Raw genomic sequence first — 8,560 nt, 5'->3', positions numbered from 1 at the left:
GCTCACCGAACTAGAGAGGCTGAGGCCAGTCCACTGAAAAGTGGGCTCTGGTGTCTGAGCCTTACTTAACCCAGGCCTGAGGCTGAGGGAGAACGGGAGGATCCCCTGCCCCACTGGTGGCTGGGCAGTGTTAGGCCTGGGTTGGGGAGAGTGGGAGGCCCTAGGTGCAGCCTGTGCTGCTTCCCAGAAAGTAAAAGAAAGGAGCATACCTTATCTTGAACACTCACTACATGCCAGGTACCATACCAGAAACAGGGAAAATGAAGAAAAGATGAGAGAAAGGAATGTTCTCTTACTCCATTTAACTCTCACAATGATCATAAGAGTTGCCTACCTGACTTATGCATTATTATTCTTTTCTTTTGTAACTGAGAAAACTGAAGCTCAAAGTGGTTAAGCAACTTGCCCAAGGTCACACAGCTAAAACATCCAGAGCCAAAATTAGTGTCCAGAAAGTTTGTTCCTAGGTTCCAGCGCTGGGCCCTGTCTCACTCTTCCACCAGGGAACAGAAACCCTGTTAATCCTTTAGGCTTCCAACTGGCAAAGCTTATTGTGGGTGTCACCCGAGAACTGAGAAAATCGCATGGTCAGGGAGCCAAGCCTCAATGACTGCATTCTGCCTCCCAGACCAACAGTTGTCACACATTCCAGTCTCTAAAATGAAAACATGAGGATACTGGGTTCTTTTGGCTGGAACTCAAAGTAATTAATCTCTCTGCACCTCAGTTTTCTCATCTGTAAAACGGGTATCTTAAAAGAAAAAACTTGTTTCATTGGTTTGCTGTGACGCTTGCCTGAGATAATGTACACACAGGCTTTTGAATTTTGCCTGGAACGCAGGCAGCTTTCAGTAAGGGGCAGCCATTGTAGTTATTGCTCCTGTCATCCCTGGGGCGTGGAGGCCGGTGGACTGGAGGTCTGGCTTGTGCATTTTCAAGGGTATGAGCTCCTCAACCTGTTGCCAGTCTGAGCCTCCTCGGAAAATTCACCCGTAGGACTGGGGAATCGCAGGTCTCCGGATGCGCGGACCTGGCCGGGTGTCCGGGCTTAGCGTCTGCCCTCACCGGTCTTCAGTTGCCCTTTCCTCTAGGCATCGCATCAAGCGGAGTGATCAATGTCCTTTAAAGCTCGGTGGTCCGAGGAACCCAGGCTGGGCGGGCCGGGCTGGGCTCAAAAGAGAGGTGCCCACCCCTCCTGGAAGTATCGAAGAACCTGCAGAGGCGGAGCCTTGAGGGCCTGCCCTCTGCGCTGCCTAACGTCAGTAGCTGTTCTGGACCGAGTCAGGGGTGGGGAGAGTCGAGAGCGTGACGGAATAGTTGACCTAGGGAGCTGGGGCCACTGCCTGTACCGGCGAGTGCAGCCTTCAGCTCCTGGACACTTCTGTTGAAACTTCAATTTCCTCGCATGGAAAAGGTGACCTTTTAATCCTCCCTCCTTCGGAGACTACCGAAAGCCTCCAAGTAGACCAGCTCCTCTATCTTTGTAGGTCCTTGGCGCTCAGCACCGGGATTGAACCCAGATGAATTCTGCATTGGAAACTTTCGCACTTTGCAAACTGAAAAGTGGCTATCGCCACTTGCGGTTCCGGAATCCCTGAGGCTTATTTGGTGGGTTACAGATCCCACTCCTGTCCTCTGCTTTCGGTTCCCGGCATGATGCCGAGATTTACCCAGCGCGCGCAGGGGTCTGCGCGGGGCGTCTGGGGGTAGAGAGCAGAGCGGCTGGGGGTGGGGGTGGGGAAGGAATGGAGGTTCAGACCCTCAGGGACTGAGGCGCTCTACTTAACTGCCCCACCCCCCACACACTGGAGCCTGCCAGGAAGGATGCGGAGCCCGGCCCCGCCATGAGGGTTGCACAGTTCCGCAGGGGCAGCGGCCGGGTGCGCACAGCTGTTCGATGCGTGTACTCTCCCAGCCGGATCGCGCCTGCCTCGCTGCTACCGCGTAGGCCCCAAAGGGCAACGAGACCGCGTGGATCCTGGCGCCAAGAAAAGCCGCGGGTGCTGGCCTCCCAGACTAGTAGAGGGTCCGGCACCGGCGAAAACCACCGTTTATCACACAACTCTCCCTGAGCGTTAGTGACTTGTAAGGCCAGAGGATCCCGCCCCCCAGGGAAAGAAAGGAAAATAAACACCGTTCTGGGTTCTATGGTCAACTCTAGGCTCACGGTCACTTTCGATTCCGTCTTCCCCCATCTCTCACTCTTCCTTTTTTATTTTTTTAAACAAAAGAAAACAAAAACATACTCGCTTCTACCGGTGAACCCGGGGAATGTTACATTGGCGTCCGCGATCGCAGTCACGATGGCGAGGCTTATTGCCTTTGGCTTTGGGCCTTGGGCCTCGGGAGATCTCGGACTTTCCGCCTTTCACAGTTTCTGGGTTGGGTCTGTGGCCACGGAGGGCAGGAGAACCTGGACTCGGCCAGACGCGTCGAGTGGGGTCATGGCCTCGGCAGCCGCCGGCGCGTCGCAGAAAAGGAGCGCAGAGGCCGGCCGCGCCTGCAGTGCTTTCCCCGCTGTGGACGCGCCAGCCTTCGGACCTGCAGGCCTGCTTTCTGCGAACAGGAGTCAGGGGCTGGAAAAGCTTTCCCCGGCCGCCAGGAAGCTCCTGGACGTGGGACACGTTAACAGGCGGCTTGTACAATCGCGTATTTGTGAGCGCACACTCAGACTTGAACCCCGCCCACACCCGGACGCACACCACCTGCCAGGACGCGCGCGCCACGGGGAACCCCTTTCTTTCCGGCACCTCAGGGCATCATCCTGCCGGGAGGGAAAACCGAGGCCAGGAAACTGGGGTAGCTGTTTCCACTTCCGGAGATTTCCCGAAAACGTGTCCGGACGTGGCTCTCAGAAAATGGGATCCCCGCTTTTCAAAGGGCTGCGACCCTGGAAGGGCTTTTCTGTAAGTTTCATGGGCTTAATTAGAGGCTTGTTTCCCCAGGGTCGGCTTGGGCTTTGCGCAGCCTGAGTGACTTCAACTGCTGCGGGCGGGCAGATGTGCGCCACACGTGCCCTCAGCTGCGTGGGCAAGGTTTGGAAAAAGTTGGGACCATAGTGACGTTCAGATTTTCTATCAAGCTGCATTTCCGAAGTTGGTCCAGAAAGAAGGACTTATATTATTAAAAGCCAAAGACTCTGTGAGGGCCTGCCTCTCGGGCGTGCACTCCCACTTCCCCTCTCCATCTCCTCCCTAGGCTTCGGGTGTGCCCCACCGTTAGTGATTGAATTGAGATTCTTGTACCAAGTCCAGGCCAACACTAAGGAGCACTCTAGTGAAATAGGTGGGCCTGAGAGTGGTGGTAGGAGGGGGTTCCCCTGCCTAAGTCTTCAGCTTTCACCTCCACCTTTATCACTTACTTACTGTGAGATCTTGGCCGAGTTACTTAACCTTTCTGAACTTCAGCGTTTTCTCCTATTAATAGTAGGATAAATAACAGTACTAAACAAACTGTTAGTACTGATTGTAAGGATTTTAATGTGCCTTGCTGGTAAGAGACTCTCATTTCTTGTTATGTACCAGTGGGAGTAAACTTAAGATTCTCTTTCCTACATTCATACATGCATAGGAGAGGAGGCATGTGTGGAGGGTGAGGGGGCAGTGGACTCAAGATCACTGAATTTGAATGTTGTAGAGCAGTGGGTGGTCACAGATAGTTCAAGGGATTTAAAAATGCCAGGAAGGTTTTGGAAAAATAATTTGAGAAGAAATCCGTTTCACTTTCACAATCCAAGGTCCCAGGTTTGCGCCTTTTTGCTTCCTGCCTGGTGTGAAAAACTTGCCTTTTTTTTAAAAATTAAGGCAACGTTAATGAACCCACCTTCCATAAACCCATTCCAAAGGACAAAGAAAAGCAATGAACAAATTTCCCTTTGCACATGGACCAGTGAAAATAATGCAGGTTTAGAAGCAAGAGGCTCAGTAATGTATCTTCTGGTCTCTGCCACTCTGTAAGGGCAAATCGACTAACCTCTCTGATTCTTGATATCTTCTGTAAAATGAGGATGGTGATAATGCCTCCTTTAAGGCATCTTTGTGAACAATATCTTCACTTAACAAATCCCCAATTTGTCCAACAAAATAGAATGTGTCATCTCTAGTTAATTTTGTAAAATCTATGAAGCTATTCTTTGGGTTGTATTTTCTACCTTTTTAAAAATATGAACCAATCAATTATATTAGCCGTTCGACTTGATCATGACAGCTAATTTCCATTTCATAATGTAATTGTTGTTTAAATACTGGTGATTTACTAGTCAAGGTGCTCAGAAATGTTATCTCTAGTCTATCTCCTTTAAATGATGATTGAAATAACTATAAAAACTCAAAGTCATTAGGCTATTAGTTTTCATGTTTTTAGATTCTGTGACTCCTCAGCATAAATATCTACAGGGAAAATCTACTTGCTCTGTGGGCTTGGAGCTCAGAACAGCAGGTTTGTTTTCTTTGCCAGGCATAGGCTTTCGACAACAAGAATTCGATGTAATGGGAGGGGGCTCACAGGGCTACTCAGTAGTTGCAGACACGAGTGTTGGCTGAGAAGGCTGTGCAGTTGTACTTTTTCATTTTTTAGATAATTGATAGAACTTCATTTTTTAAAAATTTGCAACATACAGAAAAGTTGAAAGAAAAATATGATGAACACCCATATACCTTTCACCTGGATTCATCAAATGAAACGCTTTCTCATATTGGTTTCCTCTTTCTCTCTTTTTTTAACCGACCCAGTTGAAAGTACATTAATCTTCAACTCTAGATCCTTTATCATATATCTCCTAAGATTAAGGATAACTCCTGCAAATCACAATACCACTACCTTACCCAATTTGATGTTTCTATTCTCATTTTTTTATATTAGAGAAGTTTCAGTTTACAAAACAATCATGCATAATGTACAGGATTCCTGTACGTCACCCCACCACCAACACCTTGCATAGGTTGGAACATTTGTTACTATTAATGATAGCACTTTTTAAAAAATATATTCTATTTTCTAGCAATAGTTACTTTTGTTATAATTTATGAAAGATTATTAAAATTGTTCTATTTATAATCCATTATTTACATTAGCTATATTTTCTCCATATACCACTCTATTATTACTACCGTATATTAGTTTCATACATTTGTTATAACCCGCTAAAGAATATTCTTGTACTATTAACTACAGTCCATCGTCTGCAATAGTGCCCACTGTGCTATACAGCTTTATGTTTTATCTTTTAATTTTTACTCTAGTAATATCCACATCTAAAGATTCCTCTTTTAACCACATTCACCTATATAGTTCAGTGCTGTTGCTCACACTCACAATAATGTGCTACCATCATTACCATCCATTTCCACACCCTACCATCAACCTTAATAAAAATTCTGTACAAGCTAAGTATCAACTCCCGGTTCTCTAACCCCAGTCTATCCCCTGGTCACCTTATTCTAGATTCTAACTCTATGAGCTGACTTATAATTAGTTCATAATAGTGAGATCATATAATATTTGTCCTTTTGTGTCTCCCTTATTTCTCTCAACATGATGTCCTCAAAGTTCATCCATGGTGTTGCCTGTATCAGGAATTCATTCCTCCTTACAGCTGAAAAATATTCCATTGTATGTATATACCACACTTGATTATCCATTCGTAGGTTGTGGTTACACTTTATTGCAAACAAAATATGTTACCTGTGATGATTAGGTTCTGGTGTCAACTTGGCCAAGTAATGATGCCACTTGTCTGGTCAGGCAAGGACTGGCCTGACAATTAACTGCAAGATTATTTCATGGCTGGTTAATAAATCAGAAGGCTGGTGAATTAAATCATCAGTCAGTTAGTTGCATCTGTGGCTGATTACATCTGTGATCAATGAAGGCACACCTCCCACCAATGAGATAATCCAATCACCTGAAGTCTTTTAAGGAAGAAGAGAAACTTCTTCACTGCTTCTTCAGCCAGTGAGCCTCTCCTGTGGAGTTTATCCAGACCCTTTATCGGAGATGCCAGCTTCGCAGCTTGCCCTGAGGGTTTTGAACTCTTCCATTCCCATGGTTGCGAGGCACCTTTATAAATTTCATATCTACAGATATCTCCTGATGGTTCTGTTTCTCTAGAGAATGCTGACTAATACATCACCCTTCAGTGATCTTAATGTTTTGTCCCTAAATGTGCTCCCTCATATAAATGGCAGCATAATTAACTGGTAAACAGATGTTCCCCAGGATCATCTCAGAATTAGAAAGCTGTGGTTTATGGTTTAAGGCCTTAGTTTCTTATTTTCTGAATATTTTCCAGTGTCACTTCTACTTTTGTTCCCATCAGAGTTTTAGTTCTAGTGCAGCCTCCCTCTTCCTGGTTTAGAGAGGGAATGATTCTGACACCACATGGGTCTGTACAAATAGCCACATAACATACACACAAAAAATGTCGAACGTAGTACTAAAACATGACGTGTTTAAGGTAATTTGACCTTAATGCCATCTGACTTTAAATGAGAAAATGCTTTTAATGACCTGTTCTGTATATCCTTTAGTTTAAAGTACAAGATATACCCACCACATCTGATCGTGTCCTAAAAGATGGATTTAAATGCAAGTGGATAGCTGGCCTATTAGTAAGCAAGAAGTTTTGATTTTAAGTCAATTGAATACAAGTGAAATATTTTTGTAAGGTAGTCTGCTTCTCAAATGACTGGAATTAAATTTTTTTTTTACATTGAGATAATATATTTCCTCATAGTCATTTGGTGCCTATTATTGATTATATTTGCTGATAAAGATAGTCCATGTAGGTATGTTATATTGAAAGTGTTTATTAAGATGCAAATCATTATAGCATCTGAGGCGGGGTGTTTATCTTGAGGTTCCCCCATCATTGTTGCTTGGTCTTAAGCTTTGTATAAATGGAATCATACAATGTATACTCTTTTATGACTAGCTCTTTCCTCGACATAATGTTTTTTATATTTCCTTGTAGTTCAAGTGGCAGTAGTTCATTTTCATTGCTGAAGAGATTCTTCTATGTGGATATTTCACAATTTATTTATCTGGTGTTCTGCTGTTTGAGATTTGGTTGTACCCAGTTTTGAATGAATTTGAATAATACTGTTTTGCACGTTCTTGTATATGTCTTTTCATGCATATATGTGTGCTTTTATGAAGGTAAAATATCTAGGACTGGAATTGCTGGGTTAATTCAGGATTACTTTGTATTCTTATTGATTTTACTCCCTGATAAGAATTATACAATACTCTTCTGATGGAATCCCATCTAACTCAGAATAATGTTAATGGTCTTATGTTATTTCAAAGCTTCAAACAATTTAGTACTGACCTTACTCTCTTTATTGCTGCCTCTTCTCCAGTCATAGGGTCCTTGTTGTCCGTGAATATACCAGGCCTGCCTCCCGCCTGGCTGGCAGTCTCTGTCTGGAAGCTCCTCCAAAAGATATTTGCAAGATCTCCTCCCTTTCCTCCTTCTCTGGACTCAAATTCCTTCTCAGTAAGGCCTTTCCTGACCAGTCTATTAAAGGTGTAACTTCTCCTGACACTCCTCATTGGCCTTCATTACTTTGTGTTTTCCTATAGCACTGATCAAAATCTGACATGCTTTAGGTTTTGGATTGTTTGTTTTCAGTTTCCTCCCACTGAAATGAAAACTCCATGGGGGCAGGGAGTTTTGTCTGTGTTTGCATCCACTGCTTTATCAACTCCTTGTTAGTCCTTGAACAGTGCCTGGCAGAGCAATGAACAGTTATTGAACGAGTGAATTAATGGATGAAGAGAAGAGGCTGCCAGCATAGAAGCAGAAAGCTACTGTAGAAGAGTCAGGAGATTTGGGTTTTGTGATGTGTAACTAAGTGACTCTGTGACATTGGGCAATTCACTGCCAGCTTCCTTGTTTGTCAAATGAGAATAATAAAACCTGCCTCATCCGCCTAACTTTCTGTTCAGTGAAATGAATGAGATAAGGTTAGTGAAAATGCTTTCCAAAGTTTAAAATCTTTATCATACTAGGTATCCCCATGTGGAGACCCAGGACCCATACCCCCCACCCCCATATTGAAGAGAAGTTATTGCACGTAGCTACCTGCAATGACTGGGCCAGAAGCCAAAGATCATCAAATCTCCTAGGTGGGGTGGTGGGTGGAAGAATGTACAGAGGGTATCATAAACAAAACATTCATACTCCCCTCCCTTGATCACTATTGATAACAAACCTCCAGACCCCTGTTATGAGACTGTGCTGAAACTGTTGTCCCATTCTGTCCTAAATCCTTATAAGCTGTCCCTTGTACTCCCTGCCTTTTTGTGGAGCTCTGACTTCCATTTTTCTGGATGGCCACCACTGAGAAGGATCTTCTCCTGTTCATAAGCTTTGTTCTCTGGTCTTAGGGTGAGCAAGCCAGGAGACCAAAGAGCCATACACCATAGGGGGCATTACTTCTGGGAAGGGAGAATCCATGGAGGAAATCCCAAATTGGGCTCTATTATCCATACAAGAAGGGAATACCTAGAGAACTCTGGTGGGGTTGCTAACTGTTTTTCAACAGATAGAAGGACAACT

At 44.6% G+C, this 8,560-nt stretch overlaps 1 protein-coding gene across 3 annotated transcripts in view; it reads left to right on the top strand.

Moving 5' to 3' along the window:
* Positions 1 to 2,699: 2,699 nt before the first annotated feature.
* Positions 2,700 to 8,560, top strand: part of LNPK (lunapark, ER junction formation factor) — a 174,876-nt gene continuing 169,015 nt past the window's right edge. For all 3 annotated transcript variants that reach the window (XM_077154230.1, XM_077154232.1, XM_077154223.1), the window contains exon 1: positions 2,700 to 2,906. The gene's annotated coding sequence lies outside the window, so the exon portion shown is untranslated. The remainder of the gene's footprint in view (positions 2,907 to 8,560) is intronic.

The sequence above is a fragment of the Tamandua tetradactyla genome, chromosome 3, assembly GCF_023851605.1.
Source record: "Tamandua tetradactyla isolate mTamTet1 chromosome 3, mTamTet1.pri, whole genome shotgun sequence".
NCBI classification, from domain to species: Eukaryota; Metazoa; Chordata; class Mammalia; order Pilosa; family Myrmecophagidae; genus Tamandua; species Tamandua tetradactyla.
Note: the sequence above shows the minus strand (reverse complement) of the source record. Positions and strands in the feature narration are given on the sequence as shown.